General features: G+C 39.5%; 2 long non-coding RNA genes across 2 annotated transcripts in view; one reads left to right on the top strand and one right to left on the bottom strand.

Annotated features, from left to right (window-relative positions):
* Positions 1-21,329, bottom strand: part of LOC137209860 (uncharacterized) — a 194,976-nt gene that overhangs the window by 132,729 nt on the left and 40,918 nt on the right. The window lies entirely within an intron of this gene.
* Positions 4,738-6,597, top strand: LOC137209977 (uncharacterized). The gene is made up of 3 exons (XR_010936208.1): positions 4,738-4,868; positions 5,210-5,370; positions 6,500-6,597. It is a non-coding gene; the product is annotated as an uncharacterized lncRNA (long non-coding RNA).

Raw genomic sequence — 21,329 nt, 5'->3', positions numbered from 1 at the left:
CAGCAGTAGTGATCGTTGACTACATAAGAGAAAAGACAGGAGCCAGAAAAAACTGAAATGACATATTCAAAGTGTTGAAGAAAATAATGACCACCCTAGACTTCTATACTCGGTGAAAATATCCTTCAAAAATAAAAGTGAAGGGCTTCCCTGGTGGCTCAGTGGTTGAGAGTCCGCCTGCCGATGTGGGGGACGCGGGTTCGTGCCCCGGTCCGGGAAGATCCCACATGCCGCGGAGCGGCTGGGCCCGTGAGCCATGGTCGCTGAGCCTGCGTGTCCGGAGCCTGTGCTCCGCAACGGGAGGGGCCGCAGCAGTGAGAGGCCCGCGTTCGGCCAAAAAAAAAAAAAAAAAAAAAAGGTAGGAAATATTTATACAATGCAAACATTAATAAAAGAAGTTTGATATATACTAATATTTGACAGTTATTTTAAAGCAAGAAACATTACTACAGATTAAAAGGTGCAATTTTTTTTTATAATAAAAGGATCAACCTATGAGAAAATGTACCAAATCTAAATTTACATCTAATAACATAGCTTTAAAGTACATAAAGCAAGTACTAATAGGACTAAAAAGAGAAATAAAGTCACAGTCGTTTGGCAGAAATTCATGCATCCCTCGATCAAGTTCTGATCAAATAAGCAGATACAAAATGAGCAAGGATGTAGGATATTTGACTAACGTGAAAAACAAACACAACCTGACACATAGAGAACAATGCACACATTAACTGCAGAACAGAATGACCAACAGGAGGATCAGAAGAATGAATACAAAACAAAGTTTCATGACTGCTGAAGGTGAATTAGAGGATGTGCTTTAACCTTTTGTCAGAATAAGGCTTCCAACTACTCCTTCCACCACCACTGCTTTCCTCATATTAAACTTTTCTCCCTGTAGAAACCGGACAATTTTAGGCCTGTTCCAACAAGGAGGAAGAAAAGAAAGCTAAACCTGTGTACAAACTTCACACCCAGATCTGGCACTAGTCTTGTCAGTTCAGTGGCTCAAAAAGGCAAAAATGTTCCTGTCCTAATTCATTGCTCTCCTGGGAGTGGAAGTTTCTTCCTGGAAACATGCTACTAGGAAATTGGACTTTCCCCTAACAGTATCTCAAGAAGATACTATGATTCAGAGAATGACATAAAAATGTTAGATATAATTCTGTCTCAGCACTGAGCACATTTTTATTTTAGTGAAATGTCTATATTCCTCACACTTCATCTCCAGAACCAGATCTTACTAAGATGTGTATCCCAACGCTTCACACAGTGCTTGGCACGTCATAGATATTCTAAAAGAATGTGTTGAATAAATAAAAATTGGAAAAAGGTGAGAAAAGGCCGCTGGCAGAGACTAAAAACAATCTGTGAGTAATAAACAGTACTTTCCAGAGTAGCCCTTCCTAAGACATGACATTGTAAACGTGGTCCGCAGGAAACTTGGAAATCACCCTAATTCAACCAGAGTAACTGTGTACATCCTCAGATCTCAGATGTGACCCAGAACAGTTGTTAGTTCATCTACTGAATTACAACCGGACATTCTGAGGGAAGATATGTTAATAGATCCACGTGGTTTGCATGGTAATGGAAATTGGGTCAAGGTCAGTGGCACAGTACAAGGAAGCAGCAGCAGCTCTGATTAGCCAGTCTCAGGCTTTGATGTCCTGGAAATGGGGACGCCTGCATTTAGAGTGCCAGGAATTCCCACTTAATCTCCCACAACAATCCTTAAAATCATTACGTCTTTGAAATGAGATAAAACACTGAGGTCCAGAGAGAATAAGAAAATTGCTCTAATTACTGCTAGAACTGAGAATCAGATCCCGATCTTTCTATCCCCCCAAACCTGGGCTCTTTCAACTGTTCTCTACGGGTTCCGAAAACAGCTTTTAAAAGATGCTGTGGGTCTACTGCCTTTGTTCAATAAGCTACTGATACTGACTTCACTTTCCTTGGGAACTTCGCCACTGGGGAACAATGTGATGACAAACAAGAACTCCTTAGTCCTCATTAGAGCTATATTCTCTATATTTCATTCATAAAATGGAGCCTGGACTAATAATCAGTACCTGATGATACTGGTTACTCACCAAGATTGGAATTGCTTCTTGAAGGACTGACCAGACAGGGCACCCAAAGGCCCAGACCTGGCCCCTCGATGTGCCGTTCTGCCAGCATGAACAGCACATCCAGAATGCCTCTCTCTCCTTGATGTCTTCTTTTAAATCATTAATCAAACAACTTACCTACTACTTTCATAAGAAATAAAAAGGTCAACCCAATCAATTTCCTTTATTTATGTGTTGGAACTCTCTGTGTTATGGATTTTGAAACTTTTTAATGTGTGCTGCCAGTATTTACTTCATCTTTCATTTGCACCTTAAAATGTGTAATTTTTTTTTTTTACCATAGAGAAGTATTTTCTCTTTTACTCGTATCTCTCTCTCATCCCCACTCTCTCTCTGTCTTGCCCCATTTTTCTTCTGCTTCATTCTTTCTCACATTCATCTCTTTATTGTCCCTCCCTTTTTGACCCTTATCTTTTTATCATGGTGAATTTTTTTATTGAAGTATAGCTGATGTACAATATTATGTAAGTTACAGGTGTACAATATAGTAATTCATAAATTTTAAAGGTTATACTCCATTTATAGTTATTATAAAATATTGGCTATATTCCCCATGGTGTACAATATATCCTTGTAGCTTATTTTATACATAGTTTGTACTTCTTAGTCCTCTACCCCTATATCACCCCTTCTCTCTTCCTTGGCCAATTATCTTTTCACACAAAATAGATAACCAGATGCAATGCCCAAAACTCTACCCATTAAGAGTATTTTTCCTTGCTACTGCCTTTCAAGGACATTAATGCAATGCTAGCTCAACAAACCCTCAGTCAACCTAGTGGGGAGCTCTGGACTAAGTATTGCCTGTCAGAGCATCCCACATTGGCCCCAAATGACTGAGTCTTTACACCCCCATCTCACTTAGGCACAAGATATAGGCTTCCAAGGAAGGGTGAGACCCCAAGTTAGGTAGTTCTGGGTAGCTGAGGTCGACACTGAAATCTAATGGATCCGATGGCTGAAGGCTGTCACACACACAGTGCCTCGAATATAGTACATATGTACATGTATTTGCAAGAAACAGAAAACCTGACCTTAGTGACATTGTTTTTTTTTTAATTTTAATTGAAGTATAGTTGACTTATAATATTATATTTGTTTCAGGTTTCCAATATAGCAATTTGATATTTTTATAGATTATGCACACCATACAACGTTATTACTGTTATTGACTATATTGCCTATGCTGAACATTACATCCCTGTGATTTATAACTGGTAGTTGGTAACTCTTAATGCTTTTCACGTATTCCACCCATCCCTCACCCCACATCCTTTCTGATAACCACTAGTTTGTTCTCTGTATCTGTGAATCTGTATCTGTTTTGTTATATTTGTTTGTTTGCTTTGTTTTTTTAGATTCTATATACAAATGAAAACATACAGTGTTTGTGAGACAGATAGATAGATAGACAGATAGACAGACAGATAGATAGAGAGCTTCTTTGTCCATTCACCTGTCCCTGGACACTTAGGTTGCTTCCATATCTTGGCTGTAATAAATAATGCTGCTATGAACATTGAAGGTAATATATCCTTTCAGATGGATGTTTTCATTTTCTTTGGATAAACACCAAGGAGTGGAATGTGGAATTGCTGGATCATATGTTAGTTCTATTTTAATTTTATGAGGAACCTCCATGCTGTCTTCCACAGTGACTGTACCAGTTTACATTCCTACCAACAGGTATATAAGAAGAGTAACTTATGTGGGTTCAATAGATCAATGAAGTCTGTGGTTTGCTTGCCATTACCCTCATGGACACAAGGTAGCAACTGTCATATTCACAGTCAAGGCCAGAATGAGAAAGGACATGGCAGTGTGTCTGTCCCTTTTTATCAGAAAATCAAAACCTCTTTAAGAATTCTGCAGGAAAACTTCATTTTCCTAGGTCTCTTTGGACAAAACTAAGGTATACGAAGGCTTCCAAGAATGCTGAAAGAATGAGAATGAGATTATCATGATTGACTTACACCAAAAAAATTTATTGCTTGGCTGTGGACATAATGCTTCCACTCAAAAAAAAAAAAAAAAAAAAAAAAAAAAAAAAACTCCATGAGAGTGCTGTTAGCAAGCAGGGAAGAGTAGTTGAACACTAGGTAGAATATTAAAAATAACTGTCACAATGAATAAATAGTTATCGAATGGAGAATGATTTTTTGCTACACAAATAATTCCTACAATGGGAAGAAGTTTGACAAAATAATTTCTGAGGTCATTTCAATACCAGTCCATGAACTAAAGGGAACATTAAGGACTGTCTATAATTAATAAAAAGAAATCTTGTAGCTCTGGCAAAACATCAAGAGAGCCAGTAAAAGAGAGGAAAATTCTTTAGCACCATAGCCAGACTCATTCTGTATCCCCAAAGGAATCTTCAGGCAGCCATTGACTTTCAGAACGGAGCTGCTGGGGCAATGGTGAGCCAAAGAGGAATAATGAGGGCTTTGTCCTCATCTTGGACCAGGGAAATACTGATCAGCTGTAGCCTCCATGAAAAGCCTTACTCTTACCACCTTTAACGACTCGCCCCCGCCTTCCTCCCCACCCTCGACGGAGTCCCCTGCTCAAAATCTGACGTAAATTGTTTCCTTACCATGGCAAGCTGCCTAAGATTTCTGGGAAGTATGTTTGAACAGGAGTCATGCCAGGACCGGAATCAGCAGTGCTTCTGTGTAGCCTGCAATATAAGCTGTAATTAAGGATATTGAGATCCCTGATGCTGTAGGCCAAGTAAGTGTGTTGTCTGTGTGTGTGTGTGTGTGTGTGTGTGTGTGTATTTTTTTTTCTATTTGCTTCTTCACTTAGAATACGAAAACCAAAGGCCATTAGAGACTGTATTAGTTTGATGGAGTGTGGCATCCATCCCAAGGCTGTTTTCTTTTTCCTCTCCATTCATTCATTCACTCATTCTTTCAATTAAAGAACTTTTTTCGGATAAAGAGTACCTAACAGGGTAGATAAGGATCTAGAGCTTATGGTGAAAGGCAGACTTTAAAGCAATACTTTAAATTGTTTCTTGATGACGTCTATGCTTTTACCTCCTTCTGTTTTCCTATTCTTTATTGTTTCAGGGTTGAAGTAAAATATTGCCTGCTGAGATGGTGCAGTTGAAGGAGCAGGAGCTATGGAGTAAGAAGACTTTGATTAGAATTCCAGCTGAACCACGCACGACCTGTTGGACCTTCAGCAATTTACTTAATGCACATGACGCTGTTTTTCTTCATCTGAGCAGGTGGCCAGTGGTCTATTCACACCCTAATATTCTAATTTTCATTCTTCTTCATTTCCTCACTTATACTTTCTTAAATAACCTACCTCCAGATTTGTTGTTAATTTTTCCATGGAGTCATCTTTCTTCTTGGCATACAGAGATACTCACTGTGTCCTAATAACTCCAGTTCTTTATTTGTTTGACTTAGTAAAATGTTATTGAGGAATAACATCATAAATGGATAGCTTAATGGATCTTCACGAACTGAGAGCCCTGTGTAACCAATATTTATATCATGAAACTGAACACCTTCCACATCCCAAAACCCCCTGCATCCTCTTCCACAACCAAAAGCTAACTACTATCCTTATTTCTAATACCAATAAGAGCATTGTAGGGACTCTTTTGCTTAGGGCTTCTTTCATTAAACTCCATGTTTATAGGATAAATTAATGTTGTTAGCTTCAGTGTTACTTGTCATTGCTGTATACTATTCCATTGTGTGAATACATCACAATTGTTTATTCATCTCTCTGTGGACGAATACTTAGATTACTTCAGTTCTGGACATTGACAAAGAGTACTGCTATAAACATTCTTGCACATGATTTTTTGTCAACAGAGGTACACTTTTGGATACCTAGGACTAGAATTACTGGGTCACAGAGTATGAAAATATCCAACTTTATCCAAGTCAATATGGCCACTTTTCCAAAGTGGCTGCAACAATGTATACTCCCACCAACAGGGTATAGAGTTCCTGTTACTCAATACATTCACTAGCTATTCTTGCTATTAATTATTATCATTGTTCCCTATCGGTTGGTTCCTATTAACTAATGTACCTATCGTTCAACATGTTTTGACATGTTCCATCTTTTACATTTGAACCATTCTGGTTAATGTACAGTGATATTGCTTTGTGATTGTAATTTTCACTTCCCTGATGACTAATAAAGGTGAACAGCCTTTCATAAGTTTATTTGTCACTTGGATATACTCTTTTAATGAAATTCCCGTTCAAGTTTTTTGCCCATGGTTTACTGTTGAATTGTCTATCTTTTACTTATTGACTTGTGAAGTTCTTTATATATTTTGCAGAGTCCTTTGGTTAGCATATGTGGTGCAAATATCTTCTCTTGCTCTGCAGCTTGCCTTTGGTTTGAGTCTTATTCATTTCTGAATATTGCTCTGGAAACAAATGAAGTGGAATCATGCCTCCACAGTTTCTTACCTGTGAGAATTCAGGCGAGTTAATAAGCTCTCTGAACGTGAATTCCCTATCTATAAAATGGGAAGAATGACCCTCACCCAACCTATATCATATTGTTGTTGGGAGGAACAAATTAGATACTACATAGGCAGAAGCTTGAGAATTCATACAGTATCCAGGTGAAGAATTGAAACTATGGTTTATAACTATTATAGATAACTTATATAAGTGTAATATATGCTGGGTAGAAAACAGGTTAGGAATAAATCACCTATGAGCGTGATATCTTTAGTTCATATCCGTGAGATGAAGAACTTTTAGTTACACATCCTACACAAAAAAAGGAAGTCTTGTAAGACCGAAATAATGTTCCCAGATGTGAGCCTCCGCACTCATACAGGTATTTTCAGAACTTGACGTTGACATTCCTTATTTCTCATTTCCTCTCAGTTCCCTTGCTTTTCAAGTGAATATATCCAATGAGGCAAAGATGTCTTCCCCAAGAAGGTGGTGCCACTTCTCAAAAACCTGAGCCTCAGGGTCGTGTACCACAGTGTTCATTGCAGCTCTATTTACAACAGCCAGGACATGGAAGCAACCTAAGTGTCCCTCATCGGATGAATGGATACAGAAGATGTGGCACATATATACAATGGAATATTACTCAGCCATAAAAAGGAACGGAATTGAGCTATTTGTAGTGAGGTGGATAGACCTAGAGTCTGTCATACAGAGTGAAGTAAGTCAGAAAGAGAAAAATAAATACCGTATGCTAACACACATATATGGAATCTAAAAAACAAACCAAAAAAATGGTCAAGAAGAACCTAGGGGCAAGACGGGAATAAAGACGCAGACCTACGAGAGAATGGGCTTGAGGATATGGGGAGGGGGAAGGGTAAGCTGTGACAAAGTGAGAGAGTGGCATGGACATATAGACACTACCAAACGTAAAATAGATAGCTAGTGGGAAGCAGCCGCATAGCACAGGGAGATCAGCTTGGTGCTTTGCGACCACCTAGAGGGGTGGGATAGGGAGGGTGGGAGGGAGGGAGACGCAAGAGGGAAGAGATATGGGGACATATGTATATGTATAACTGATTCACTTTGTTATAAAGCAGAAACTAACACACCTTTGTAAAGCAATTATACTCCAATAAAGACGTGAAAAAAAAAAGTGGGAAAAAAAACCCTGAATCTTTAACAAGATGCATTTTCCATCCATTTTATTTCCTTAAACCAAACAGCAATTGACTTTTGTTGAGAACTTAATGGCTGTGAGAGATATAATAATGTGGAATACTAGAAGGTCAAACGGTGACACGCTGAAATCATCTCATCCTACCTCCTAATTTTACACCTTGGGAAACAGAGGTTTAGAGAGATAAGGTTACTTACCTAAGGATGTACATGAAGTGAGTGAAGGACAAAAGCGTAGAATTTTGCTTTATTAGGTTGTGGAAGGCCACAAGTGTGTGTTTTGTTCATTGGCGTAGCATATGGCACACCAAGCACAACGCCTTTCAAACAGCCTTCCTGCCTCTTCTCAAACACACCAAGCTCATTCCTATCCACAAAGAGAGCTACCTAAATGGAAAAGGCTCAGCACTTAAAAATTTATAGAATAACATAAACAACTGATTGATTGTTTAGGGGTACACACAGCTGGGAAAACTTGTGCAAATTATTAATCGTAGGATACTTCCCATGTTTCTCAGAGAATCCTTCCGAAACTACCCACACCCTAAGATAGAGATAGTCTGTGTTCTCATCGCAATATGTTCTTAATTCTACTATAGCAGTGTGTATTGCATTACCTGATATTATAGATAGCTATTCATGTGTTTAAATCCACTAGACTATGCCTAATACGGACCTTGATACCTAGTACGTGATCCATAGTTAGTTGTTACATGAGTGACTCAATCAACCAACGAATAGCCAACAGTTGATTTCTCTACTACTTTAGCATCTCAACCTATATTCCCAGGCCTGAAATTAGGGATACTAAAAATTACAGCTCTGCTAAGTCTGCTGTGTCTGGGTGAGGAATGCACATAGACGCACACATACGTATCTGTATTTTTTCTATTTCTATTGTTAGAGTATGAGAAAAGCAGAGACTATAAGGGACTGTTAGTTTGATGAAGTATAACAACCCTTCTAAGTCTGTTTTCTGTTTCCTTTCTTTACACTCATTCATTCATTTATCCATTCATTCGTTTACTCACTCTTCCAATTAAAGAACTATGTAAGATTGGCTAGCAAGAACAATTTTGTCCCTAGCAGAGATTTGCCAATGTCCAGAGACATTTTTGGTTTTTAAAACTTGGGCAAATTGCTACTGGCATCTAGTGGGTGGAGGCCAGAGACGTTGCTAAGCAACCTACAAGACAGCCCCACAGCAAAGATGTATATAGCCCAAAATGTCAGTAGTGCCAGGGTGAATAACCTGCTATACATCTACTGAAACTAAAATGGTGGCCATTAGCCTGTGTAATCCAGAAGACTGTTACTAATTTAAGAGAAAGCATTGGTCTCATCCAAGGGTAAGACATATGCACTTATGTGGCTTTCCTTCTCTAAACTTTGCAATAAATAAACCAATCAGCACTGTTTATCTGTAAAGAGTCACAATGGCCATTCAAATCTAACATTTGAAATCTGAATCATTTAAATCATTCAATGATTACTTACTGCATGTCTCATAGTTGCCCAGCACAGTGCTATATGCCAAAAGAGAAGTTAAAAGAGAAACAATTCACATTGAATTACTGCTTCCCATTTCTCAAAGCATCTTTACTATGTGACATCACAACTTCCCTTTAAGGTAAGGAGGATGAGAATTTTGGGCCCAATCTGATAAGTAAAGAAACTAAGGCACAGAGACACACGTAGAGTCTCTATCTTCCAAAATTAAAGAGTTCTCTCACTAATATAAAAGTGAAGTCATGGCCTGTATAAAATTGACAACAAGATATATGATGAAACCCATTAAAATGGCATGGGTATTTTTTTGTAATTGCCCATCTGGAATCGAGAAGGAGGTAGAAGATAGCAGGACTAGCTCCTTGTTTTCGCCCATTCAGGCTGGTATAACAAAATGTCATAGACTGAGTAGCTTATTAACAACGGAAATTTTTCCCCATAGTTCTGGAGGGGAGAACATCCAAGATCAATGTGCCAGAAGTTTCTGGCAGATCTCATATCTGGTGAAGGCCCCTGCTTCCTCGTTCACAGATAGCCTTCTTTTTGCTATGTCCTCACATGGCAGAAGAGATTGGGAGCTCTCTGAGGTCTTTTTCATAAGGGTACAAATCCATTCACAGAGGCCCCACCCTCATGACCTAATCTACCCCCTGATACCATCACATTGGGAGTTAGGACCTCAACGTATGAATTTGGGGGAGACCCAAGCATTCAGTCCATCACACTCCTCCTCAAGCACTTCTTTAGTAAGACCACCCATCAAAATCAGAATCAAGAAGCTCAGCTAAACTGATAGCCCCTAAAAAGTTCTCCCTGTCTGCACAGGTTCAATGGTCCCATTAAGATAAGTACACTGCAGAGGTGAACTAGTTTCTGTGCAAGCGATCTTACAAAATTGTATCATTTAAAATAAATACAAAATACATTATTAATAATGCATCTTTTAGTAAACAGCATCCCTATTTCTCATTCTGAGCCTTCAGGAGAAAAAAAATCGCACACTATTTTTCTGAGTTTACTGAAGAAACTAAGGCGGGTAGAGGTTAGATGATTTGCCCAAGGCCACAGAGTTACACAAAGTTTCATGACTGCATGACTAAGTCTTTTGCCACTTTTGTCTTAGAACCCTCTCCTCTTTTTAAATCATCATCACTATTTCTCCACCCTCCACCTTAATTTTCTCCCGAGGGGAACAAAAAAGCACAAAACTCAGAAAAGTATGACACCTCTAGGGATTTTTCATGACTCACTAAAATAGCTGGACACATCCCCTGGGAAACTGAGTCAGAGAAAAGAATGTGGGAAGATCTTCCCCTTCCTCCGAACTGACTAGGCAGTTCTCTGATTGACATTCTCAGATTCCCACAAGGAGAATAAAGCTCCTTGTGTCTCAACTATTGAACTCTGAGCTGGGAGGCATCTTTATCTTTTCCAAGAAAATGTAATCACCAAAACCAAAAAGTGGTCTTTACCGACAGGCACGACTGAGTCAAGACAATGTCCCCTGCAAAGGAGGCCCACAGACTCCAGGTCTGGCTGTGGTCAAGTAGACCAGACACATTGCATTCTGGTCATTACTAGGGTAGACAGCCTTTAATTTCACTTCAAACCATTTTTATCAGCCTCAACTAAAATTTGATATATGAGACACATATAATTTCACAATAAATTTGTGTTTTATATTGAGTTGTTCCTAATAACATATATTCCCTAGTGTGGTTTTGAGAACACAGAATACTAACAAGTAGAACCATGCCCGTTGGTCCCAGGACCATCTCTGATACAGGAGCACCATTAAACTCTCAGAGTCTGGAAGACAGTGTATAATCAGTAATACTATTATACTTCTCGATTAAGGTGAATTTATTAATTTATATAATATCAATAATACCAAGAATAATTGAGAGGGTTTTATGAAACTATAGTAGTACTAGAGAAAAGAATCAGACACAATTTCACTCTTATGAAATATCTGACTATTCAGAGCTATTAAATTTATCAATTTAAGTACTTCATCTGTACAGGTTCTGTGATACATACAAGAGATAGAAAGGGGCTTCCCTTGTGGCACAGTGGCTGAGAGTCTGCCTGTCGATGCAGGGGACACGGGTTCGTGCCTCGGTCCGGGAAGATCCCACATGCCGCGGAGCAGCTGGGCCCGTGAGCCATGGCCGCTGAGCCTGCGCGTCTGGAGCCTGTGCTCCGCAACGGGAGAGGCCACAACAGTGAGAGGCCCACATACCGCAAAAAAAAAAAAAAAAAAAGAGATAGAAAGAAGAATTTGAGAAGCAATCCCTATCCTCAAAGAGAGACAGATATGTCCCTAAATAATTACAGACCTTGGTAACGCCATAGCGGTTGCCTGCACTATGTGCTATGTTAGAACAAATGTGGGAGTGACCAGTTCTGCATGGGGGGCAAAAATTGTGAAAACAAACCCAGCAAACGTTTGAGGCTGCTTGGATGGTCAGTAAAATCAATCAGCCTCAGTCCTGTAAGATGGTCTTCCAAACCCCGACTCAATGACCAGTGGTTGATTCAGTGACCACACAGACACATAGACATATTTAACTGCCGGCCCGTTCTGGCTCAAGCTTGGTTTCACTGGGTAAGTTTCCTTCAGGGCTATTGCATTCAGTTTTCATCCTCCATTTCATCAACTGAGGTCAGGAAGCAAGTCCAGAATGTGACTAAGTCAACTCTTAAGACTTACAAATTCTTCACAAGGAGGAAAGATCATTGTTTGTATATAGGGCCAGATTTCAGAGTTCAGGGAGACAATGACAGAAACTTTACTACTCAGACTGCTTCTTCCCTTGCAGCTGAGCAAGGGATTTCTGACATTTAGTCTTTTAACTCTAGATGGGCATCATTTCATCCAACTCATCAAAAATAATATAATATGACATGGCCTTATATAGTGAACCTTTGGTCTCTGGTCTCTCGGGACCAGTCAGTTAAGCTTTCCCAACATTACATGATCCATCAATAAATTAGTATCAGGTCTTACATTAGGCACTGGGGAATCAATAATAAATGAGCCATGATCCTTGTCTTCAAACGTTGTACAGTTTAGGGAAGAGAAAAGTACCAAACTAAGCAATTAAAAGTCTGATTCCAGGCGACTGATGTGAGCTGAGGAGGGTGACAAATTGCAGGTGCTGGGGAGGTGGGCGGTGGAGGGAATACTTCCTAGAAGAAGCATCTAAACTAGGTCCTGAAATGAAATGCAGGGGATATGCAGGCGAAGAAGGGTGAAGGAAGGGGGCATTCCAGGAAAGGAAATAGTAAAAACAAAGGCCTAGGGAGGACCAAAAAAAGGGGTGCAGTCAGCACCTTAAGGGAGTTCAGAATAGATGGAACATAGCAGGGAAGACGGAAGATTGAGAACAGAGAGGCTAAATCTATTATATGCTGGCTACGTTACACAGTTCAGATTTATTTTGAAGGCAGCAAAAACTTTGAAGGTTTTCAATAGGGTAAAAATAATAATAAAATAAAGAGTACCCCAAAAGCTACTGCTTGGAAAATGGGTTAGAGGGAGTGAAGACTGAAGTTAGAAACCAACTAGAAAGCTCTTTTGGTAGTCCAGAAAGGAAATGATAAGAGGCTTGAATTTTTTTAAAAAATGGCAGTGTATTAGAGAAACATTAGTACATTAAAGAATCTCTGAGTACTTGGAAAGAAGAATTGCTAGTTGATTGAAGGTTGATGCGTAAGGAAAGGGAGGAATCAAGGCTGATATTTAAGTTGGAAGCTTGGAAATTGGGTAGATAATGGTCCTATTTATTGAGGACAGTAAAAATTCATTTTTCATGATTTTTGTGTTTTCGTATTTTCAGTACCCATATCAAATAAATGATAATTTGCAGCTTACTAGAACCAGAGCTCTGGAACTAAGTTATCTTTTTGCCTGACATGAAGTCATCTAATTTAATACTGGTTCCTTAAATATGTACAAGGGAGGAAGTCAGACACAAAAGGTCACATTGTGTGATTCCATTTATATATGAAATATTCAGAATAGGTAAGTCCATAAAAAAACAGAAAGCGGATCGTTGGTTGCCAGGAGCTGGGGGGAGGGGAAGACGGGGAGGAACTGCCTGATGGCTTTAGAATTTTACTTGGAAGTGATGAAAACATTTTGCAACTAGGTAGAGGTGGTGTTTGCACAACAATGTGAATGTACTAAATAGCAATGAATTGTTCACTTTACAATGGTTAATTTTATGTTAAATGAGTTTCATCTCAATAACTTTTTATAAAATGTACAGGGGAGAAATAATCACACCAAGGACAGAGGTCCCACTTCACCTTGGTTCAGATTCTCACTTAAACTTGGGGGATATTTGATTCCTGGTCTTTCTCAACCGTTTCAGGAGATCCTCTCTTCCTTTACACAAACGTGATGTTGGGCCCTGACAAAATCAATGTTACAATCAGAGAAATAGGTGAACTTTCACAATAAAGGAAATAGCACGATCCTTCTGAACCTTCAGTGGAAACTCTTCAACACTTTGATGATCCTGTGGGGGAGGAATAGCCATGGATGTGCTGACGTTCCTGTCTGTCTGGAAGTTTTATCTTCTTTCTCTTACAGTCAGTGTTTCCCCTGCCTTGCAGGCCATTTAGCGAGCACTAAAGCAGTTGTGGGACCACCACACGGCTTCCCCTCCCAGAGTAACCTGTCATGGTGGCTCTCCAAGGACACACCGCATTTACAGGGTATCCATTTCAAAGATTGGCTAATTGCTCCACAGGCTGCAAAAAAGTGCACCCTCAAATCATAAAAGGGAAACACTCTGGCTTTTCCCAGGCCACAAAGCATGACCAAGTTGATTAGGACTCATAATTCACACTCCTGATACCTGAGTTTGATCCTCAGAGAAACAGCTGCCCTATAAAAGCCCAGACAGAGCATGTGTATCAGGCGGTTCAGGCTGCCCTAGCCACAGCTCTGCGTCCACAATAAATGGCTTCTGGCATGTCTGGACCGGGGCTGCGCTGGAAATGAGACAGTAAGAGTGGAAAATCGTCCTTATTTGTTGAGTTCACCTACCCTTAACGGCAAATCAAACCCCAACCAATGCAGCTCACAGAATCCAAAGAGCTAAAGATGGAAATGCTTCCGTGGACGAGTGATCCTCTCCCGGGAGCTAGTCCTGGACCTTCCCCCACAGTCCATGCATCAATGTCCAGATCTCCAACACGTGGAGTGATGAGGCAATCGGTGTTCTATGGTGACATACCCCACTAGGGCTGACTGGGTCTCACCAATTAGAGTTCTGGTGCCTCAAAAAGGAACACTTGTAAGTGGAATGCAATGGAAAGCCAGCATCACGGTAAAAGTTACACAAAGAAACGTTTTATGGCCGTTCGTGTCAAGATGAGAGATGCAGTGTGCAGGAAAGTGTTTTATAGCACAGAGGAAAGCCACGTTCCATGGGTGAGTGCTGTTCTGGAGAAGATAAAGCCCATCTTGGATTCTACATGCGATGACAGGTCTTTCTCTTGCTGACAAGGAACTCTAAAGTGATGCTGCACATCATAGGGTTAGATAGACACACAAGATGTGGGATTGCCTAGAAATGGCTTTGAACCATGGCTCCACTACTTCATTCATTCATTGATTCGTTCAATCATCCAACAGTTACTTCTAAGTGACTACTGTGTGCTTGAGTATAAAGCAGTGGACGCGATATGGTCCTCTTCTCAAGCTTATCACCCAGGGGTCATGGAACAAGAAAGCTAGCATCACAATAAGGCCGAGACGTGCTCTGATGAGAGGTGACATCAGGTGGGACTACAAAAGGGAGAAAATTGACACAGAGGGATAGGCCAGAATTCCTAGAGGAAGTAACATCTAAACTAAGGCCCGAAGGCCAAGTAAGTTAGCAAATTGAAATACTGTGTGCCTGTGTGGAAAGGTAAAATGAGATTAGAAAGAGTTGATTAGAAGACCCAGAACATAGAGAGTATTTGGGGGATCAGAGAAAAATGAAATGGACCTGGAGAGAGAGTCCTTATAGGAAGAAGGCAAAGGAAAGAGATTTATTTTTTTTACATAGAAAAGTGACACAGGAACAGGAATTTTAGGAAAATGTTACTAATCAGGTAACTTTGAACCAACGACTTAATCCCTCTGAGCCTTAGTTTTTAACACGGAGAATACTACCTAACTTGCTGTGCAAATTAAACAAGACAATTCATGTAAGATGCCTAGTGCCTGAAACTTTGTAACTAACTACTCAGCAGTAACCACAAGGAAATAGCCATTAGCAAATTTGATGTAACTTTCAACCTTCCCTTCCTGTACAAGTTCAAACATTTTAGGAAACATTCTCTGTAAATTCAGGTACAAATTAGTTAATTCAATAATTCAGCTTTGGGGGGAGTCTGAGAAGTTCATTTGCTCAATCAGTGATTCCACATACGTTTAACTTACTGAGCAACTTTTCTGTGCTGGTCACCGGGCTTGCTACTGGGGATGCTGTGATGAAAATACCGATTGGATGGTGATTCAGTCAGAAGAAGAAATGGTTGCTTACATCAAATATCCAGCAAATTACTGTGGTTCAGTGTGGTTTGGGGTTTATGCCAGAGACTACCAGTTTCCCCGAAGTACCTATTCCCTCCTTTTCTTTATGAAAAGAATTCTCATTTTAGGTGCTGATAATGTTCTGTTTAATTATTTGGATGTTGCTTACAGAAATATATTTAGTTTGAGAAAATTTATCAGGGTATATGTTTATGATATATTTATCATAATATATATATATAAATATGAACTACATATTATATATATAAAATCATCAACGAAAATTAAACTTTAAAAATCTTCATTTATCTGGGCCTATTTTTGTCCAGCTAAAAAATATGTTCTAGGACTCCTGTGCAGCTAGGGAGTGATATGACTGAGTTCTGGCCAATGAAGTATAAACACATATGTGGAGAGATATTGCCAATAAGTCTCTTAAAGGGATATGGACATGTTCCTCCCCTCTTCAACCCTAGATCTGGGAACACAGATGATGTATAGGCTATCTTTGATCATGAGGACAAGAGCCACATCCTAGGGATATTTGAGAGATTAGCTAGAAGAAGCTTTGACTCTGCCTGACAACTTTTCACAACTGCTAAACTAGCCCTTTCCTCTAGATTTAGTTTACCTGAGAAAGAGGGGTGGGGGGGAAATGGTCTTGTTTAAAACATTCTTATTTTGGATTTTTTTTGTTAATTCAGCTGAAGTTCATTTTAACTCATACAAAGTTCAAGGTGGAATTCTGTTCAGTCCTCTCTTCCACACAAAGAACACAGAAATGACTATATATATTATATATATACCTTATATACACACACCCAAATGATTTTATATATATATATATATATATATATATAAACAAACAAACAAGGAGGTACCTAAAAGAGCAGCAGAAAGAGCAGAACCCTCTGAGTCTTAAATTAAAGGTCTAGCTTCACTTCTTACTGTCTAATTGCAACTCTACCTTCTCGTACGTAATACCGAGATTTAAACGTCTACTATGTTTTCATCGTTAAAGTTCTTTCCTGGCAGCAGCTCAGTCTAAATCTAGTTAACTTGAAAAGGGAATGCATTGGAATGTTGTCAAAGATGTCACAAAGTAAACTGATAGGCTAGTGTCCAGGCTGAGAAATAAGGCAAAAACCAGAATGAAAAATCAGAATAAGATCAAGGTAACAAGAGCATCCTACCATCTCAGCAGAGTGCCACGCCTGGAATGAAGGATTTGGGCCATTTTTTCCCCCGCTATGAGTCACTTGACACAACATACAAAGTAGTGGGGAAAAGAGTCTAATCAACTAAGTGTAGATTACAAACCCATCTGCTTCTTTGAAGCAGTGAGTGAAAGTCTGGAGGGAAAGGTACGCACCGCCTCCAGGGGCCTCTAGTCCTCTATTAGGAGGGCAGTGGACATTGATTTATAGTCCCACTGAGATTGTACAAAGTGGGGGCCACCTAGGTCCCTCAAATTAATGGATGCTGGACAGTCATAAATCAACAAATGTCCACTCTTACCACCTCACAAGGTTGTTGAGAGTGGAATAAATTACAGACAAAAACTCTGAAGACTGAAACCCGCTATACAAATACTCATTACTGCTGTTATTAATATCAGGATTTATGAAAAAATATAGTACTTTAAAATCATGGTCATTTCAAATTTTGAAGATTTCCTTCCTTTACTACAGAAATTATTCCATTAGTATCGGGCACTAAATTAACGTCTCTCAGATTAATAGCAGGGAATGTGTGTAGATAACGTTGACATTAACTGGTAAGTAAAAAAACAAGTGCCCTTTCTACATAGGTTTGGAAGGTCACATTTCATTTTAGGTGGGTTTCGAAGAAGAGTGTGGAGGATGGGGAAATGTAAATTTCTAGACAAAAGTCATCACCTAGAATGGAATTCTTAGCAGTGGTCCTTGAGTGCATGAATGGCTTTAGAGGCTTACAAAACCCTGAAATTGCATGTAAATATTTTGTTTGTTGCACACAGAAGTGTATATATTTATATTTCTCGCGGATATAGCCAATACTTTTTTATCAGCTGTTGAAAGGAACATGACCCTAAAAACACTAAGAATCATTATTTTTAATATGCGTTATCATGGTCTATGGAATCATAAATATCTGAATTCAAATTCTGGGTACCCACCCTAGGTTCAAAACTGTGTCAATCAACGAAGGAACTCATAAACCATTCCCCACTCTTCAGGAACTTAGGGTCTCACACAAGAGATAAAAGAGTAGGTATACCGGGCTTCCCTGGTGGCGCAGTGGTTGAGAGTCTGCCTGCCGATGCAGGGGACACGGGTTCGTGCCCCGGTCCGGGAAGATCCCACATGCCGCGGAGCGGCTAGGCCCGTGAGCCATGGCCGCTGAGCCTGCGCGTCCCGAGCCTGTGCTCCGCAACGGGAGAGGCCACAACAGTGAGAGGCCCGCGTACCGCAAAAAAAAAAAAAAAAAAAAAGAGTAGGTATACCAACTAAAATATCATAGGCTGTAAACAACAGAAAGTCAAACTGAGCTTAGCCTACATAACATGGAAATAGTTCATAAAGCTCTCGGGAATAGAAATCCACAGATAAGGTAGGTTTCAGAGTTGGTGTAATACAATGGCTTTGATCGCACTTCTCAACAATTCTCTTGGCTTGGAATCCCCCGTGTGCCGGCTTCAGGCTAATATCTGTTGTGGTTACAGAGTGGCTGCAGATATCTCAAATGGAGTAAGCAAAAATAATATCCATACAAGCAGGTATCATTCGTGGTTCACCTTTTTTTTTTCCCCTTCAGAGTACTCTGCAGAATTGAGTATTCAATTAATATCTCTTAGATAGCAAAGTGATTGGATAAAAGCATGAGACATTTATATAATAATACATGGCAGGCATGATTAAATGAGCATTTTAGACACCACAAACAATAGATCAAAGAAAGAAATTATACATTCGAAAAGCTACTAAAATTCAAAACGTTTCTAAAGAATATCATGCTTCAGATAAATAGAGGGAGACAGAAATAGTATTTCAGGCATACGGTTCCTGCTTTGTTTAAAGCAAATGAACTCAAAAATGAAAAAAAGACACTAGATTTCCAAGGAACTTTCCATCCATTCCAACTGGTTTCATATTTTAAGTTGCAATATTATGAAGTTATTAGGACCCTGGAAGTTTCCGTGGAACCTTTGTTTCCTACAGGATCTCAAATTACCTCATGCAATAATGATCATGTAAAGTAGTTAGATTAAAATATACGAGGAGGAGACTGAGGCTCACCTCTTTTACACAATAAAAATTCATTATTTTGTTCTCCACTACTGTTTTTATAACTCATTTACATATTCACTGATAACTTTCCATATGTCAAGCCCTGTGCTAGGTACATTCAAATGATTTTTATTACCTTTCACAATAAGGTTCGTATTATTATTCTGACTTTTACAATGTAGGGAAATTGGAAACCCAGTGAGGGTAGGGGACTTGGCTAAAATAACCAACTAGTACGTGTCAGAGCTGGAATTATAATACAGGTCTACACGAGTTCATTTTAAGTGTTTATATTCTGTTTAAAAGACCAAACTGCTTTTAAAAATACCAAAAGTAACAATTTAAAGAGGAGCAAATTATACAGGGATTAGAAATTACTTCAGGCTAATTACGCAGGTAGATTCACTTGATATTCCTAGCATCCTTCTTGCAGTCATATTCTGGATAATATACAAACACAAAAGGAATATAATTACTTTCTCGGAACGCTACTGATACTTTAAATGTTTCCCTCTTAATTGAAACAATATGAGAAACAAGGGAACGCTGATTATGGTACAAGGAGGAACTCGAGTCCAATCTTGGATTTTGAACAAATTATATAATTTATTTGAGCCACTGTTTTCATATTTATGAAACAGAGGCTTTAATCACCACTATAGAGGATTATTGTAGAATAAAATAAGATGGGATTAAAGTACCTTTTATGGACATGTAGATGCCTAAGAATTATCCTCTCTCCTGCCTTTACTCAACTAGGTCTATCTCTCAAATATTTCAAATTATAGAGAAGGCAGAAAAATGGAAACAAGATATTGAAAGTGCACTTTGTGTCAAGGTCATGACTATTATTTCATCTTACTGAATATCCAGGTTACCAACTTAGATACTGTCTCAATGTGGTATTCTGGAAATGATAGCATTAACAATATTCTAGAGGTGGGGTTCATTTATAAAACACCTAAAGTGAGGCTTGTTTCTTGGCCTGTGTTTTGTGCTTCCAACTTTCTAATTGTATTGTGCTGGACTCATTTTGTTTCAAAAAAGAGAAAACTCAAATCTTATAAGATACAGGAAATCGTATTTTACTTACATAGTTAAAAGTCCGGAAAGAAGGTAGATTCGGGGTGGGTTTGATTGAGAGATTTAACAATATCACCAAGGACTTGTTTGTGTTGTATGTTTATCTACGTGTCTGTGCATGCATGTGCGTATGCACTGTTCTCATCTCTGTGGGTCCAGCTTCATCCAAAGGCAGGTCAGCCCCATGATGAAGTTGGAGAAGTACCAAGGTACGGTGGGAATGTTGTAAGAAAAGTTGTCTACCCCTCTCCCCCTGCCCAAAGGAGATTTATAGAAGGGAGCCATGTAAATCAAGAAAGAGAAAGAATAAAGACACTTTACCATATTAAATCACTGGAAATGCCCTGGGAGAAAGTCAATACTGCAACTGCGTGTCCTCCATCCTGATGCCTGTCCACCTCAAATAACTCTTCGTTCTCTTCATCTCTCCATTTATAGGATCCATGACACATTGCCCATCCTATCTAACATAAACTCCAATGAACTAATACTCCAAGCCCAAAGCCAGAGAGGAGAAGGGAAAGCAGGAGAGAGATCAAATGGGTAAAAGGGACCACACAACCAAGTTGGTGGGAGGTGGAGATGAGAGAGTCCAAAGAAAAAATGTTTCTCTTTTGACAGAGAAGGGTGGCATTATGGGCTGAGTTGTGTCCCCCACTCCAAAAAATATTTCATATGTTAAAGTCCTAATCCCCAGCACTTCAGAATGTAACCTTACTTGGTAATAGGGTTATTACAGATGTAATTAGTTAAGATGAGGGCATATTGAAGTAGGATGGGCCTCTACCCCAAAAAGACTAGTGTCCTTACCAAAGGGGAAATCTGAACGTAGACACGCATCTTGGGAGAAGAACACCACATGAAGATTCGAGTTATGCTGCCACAAACCAAGGAACTACCAAAAGCCAGGAGACAGGCCTGTGCATACCATTCCCTAGAACCTTCAGAGGGAGTCTGGCCCTGCCAACACCTGATCTTGGACTTCTGGCCTCCAGAACTGTGAGATAAGAAAGTTCTGTTGTTTAAGTCCTTAGTCTGTGTAACGTTTTTACAGCAGCCCTAGAAAACTAATACAGGCACATACTAGAAGAAAAGTAGTAATGCCAGGTGAGGATTTGGGATGGAAGCTGAAGTGACTAGAGGGGCCCATCCCAAGTCCCTTTGACCG

This window comes from Pseudorca crassidens, chromosome 17 (assembly GCF_039906515.1).
Source record: "Pseudorca crassidens isolate mPseCra1 chromosome 17, mPseCra1.hap1, whole genome shotgun sequence".
NCBI lineage: Eukaryota > Metazoa > Chordata > Mammalia > Artiodactyla > Delphinidae > Pseudorca > Pseudorca crassidens.
The sequence above is the reverse complement of the archived record's forward strand: the minus strand, read 5'-3'. Positions and strand labels throughout refer to the sequence as shown.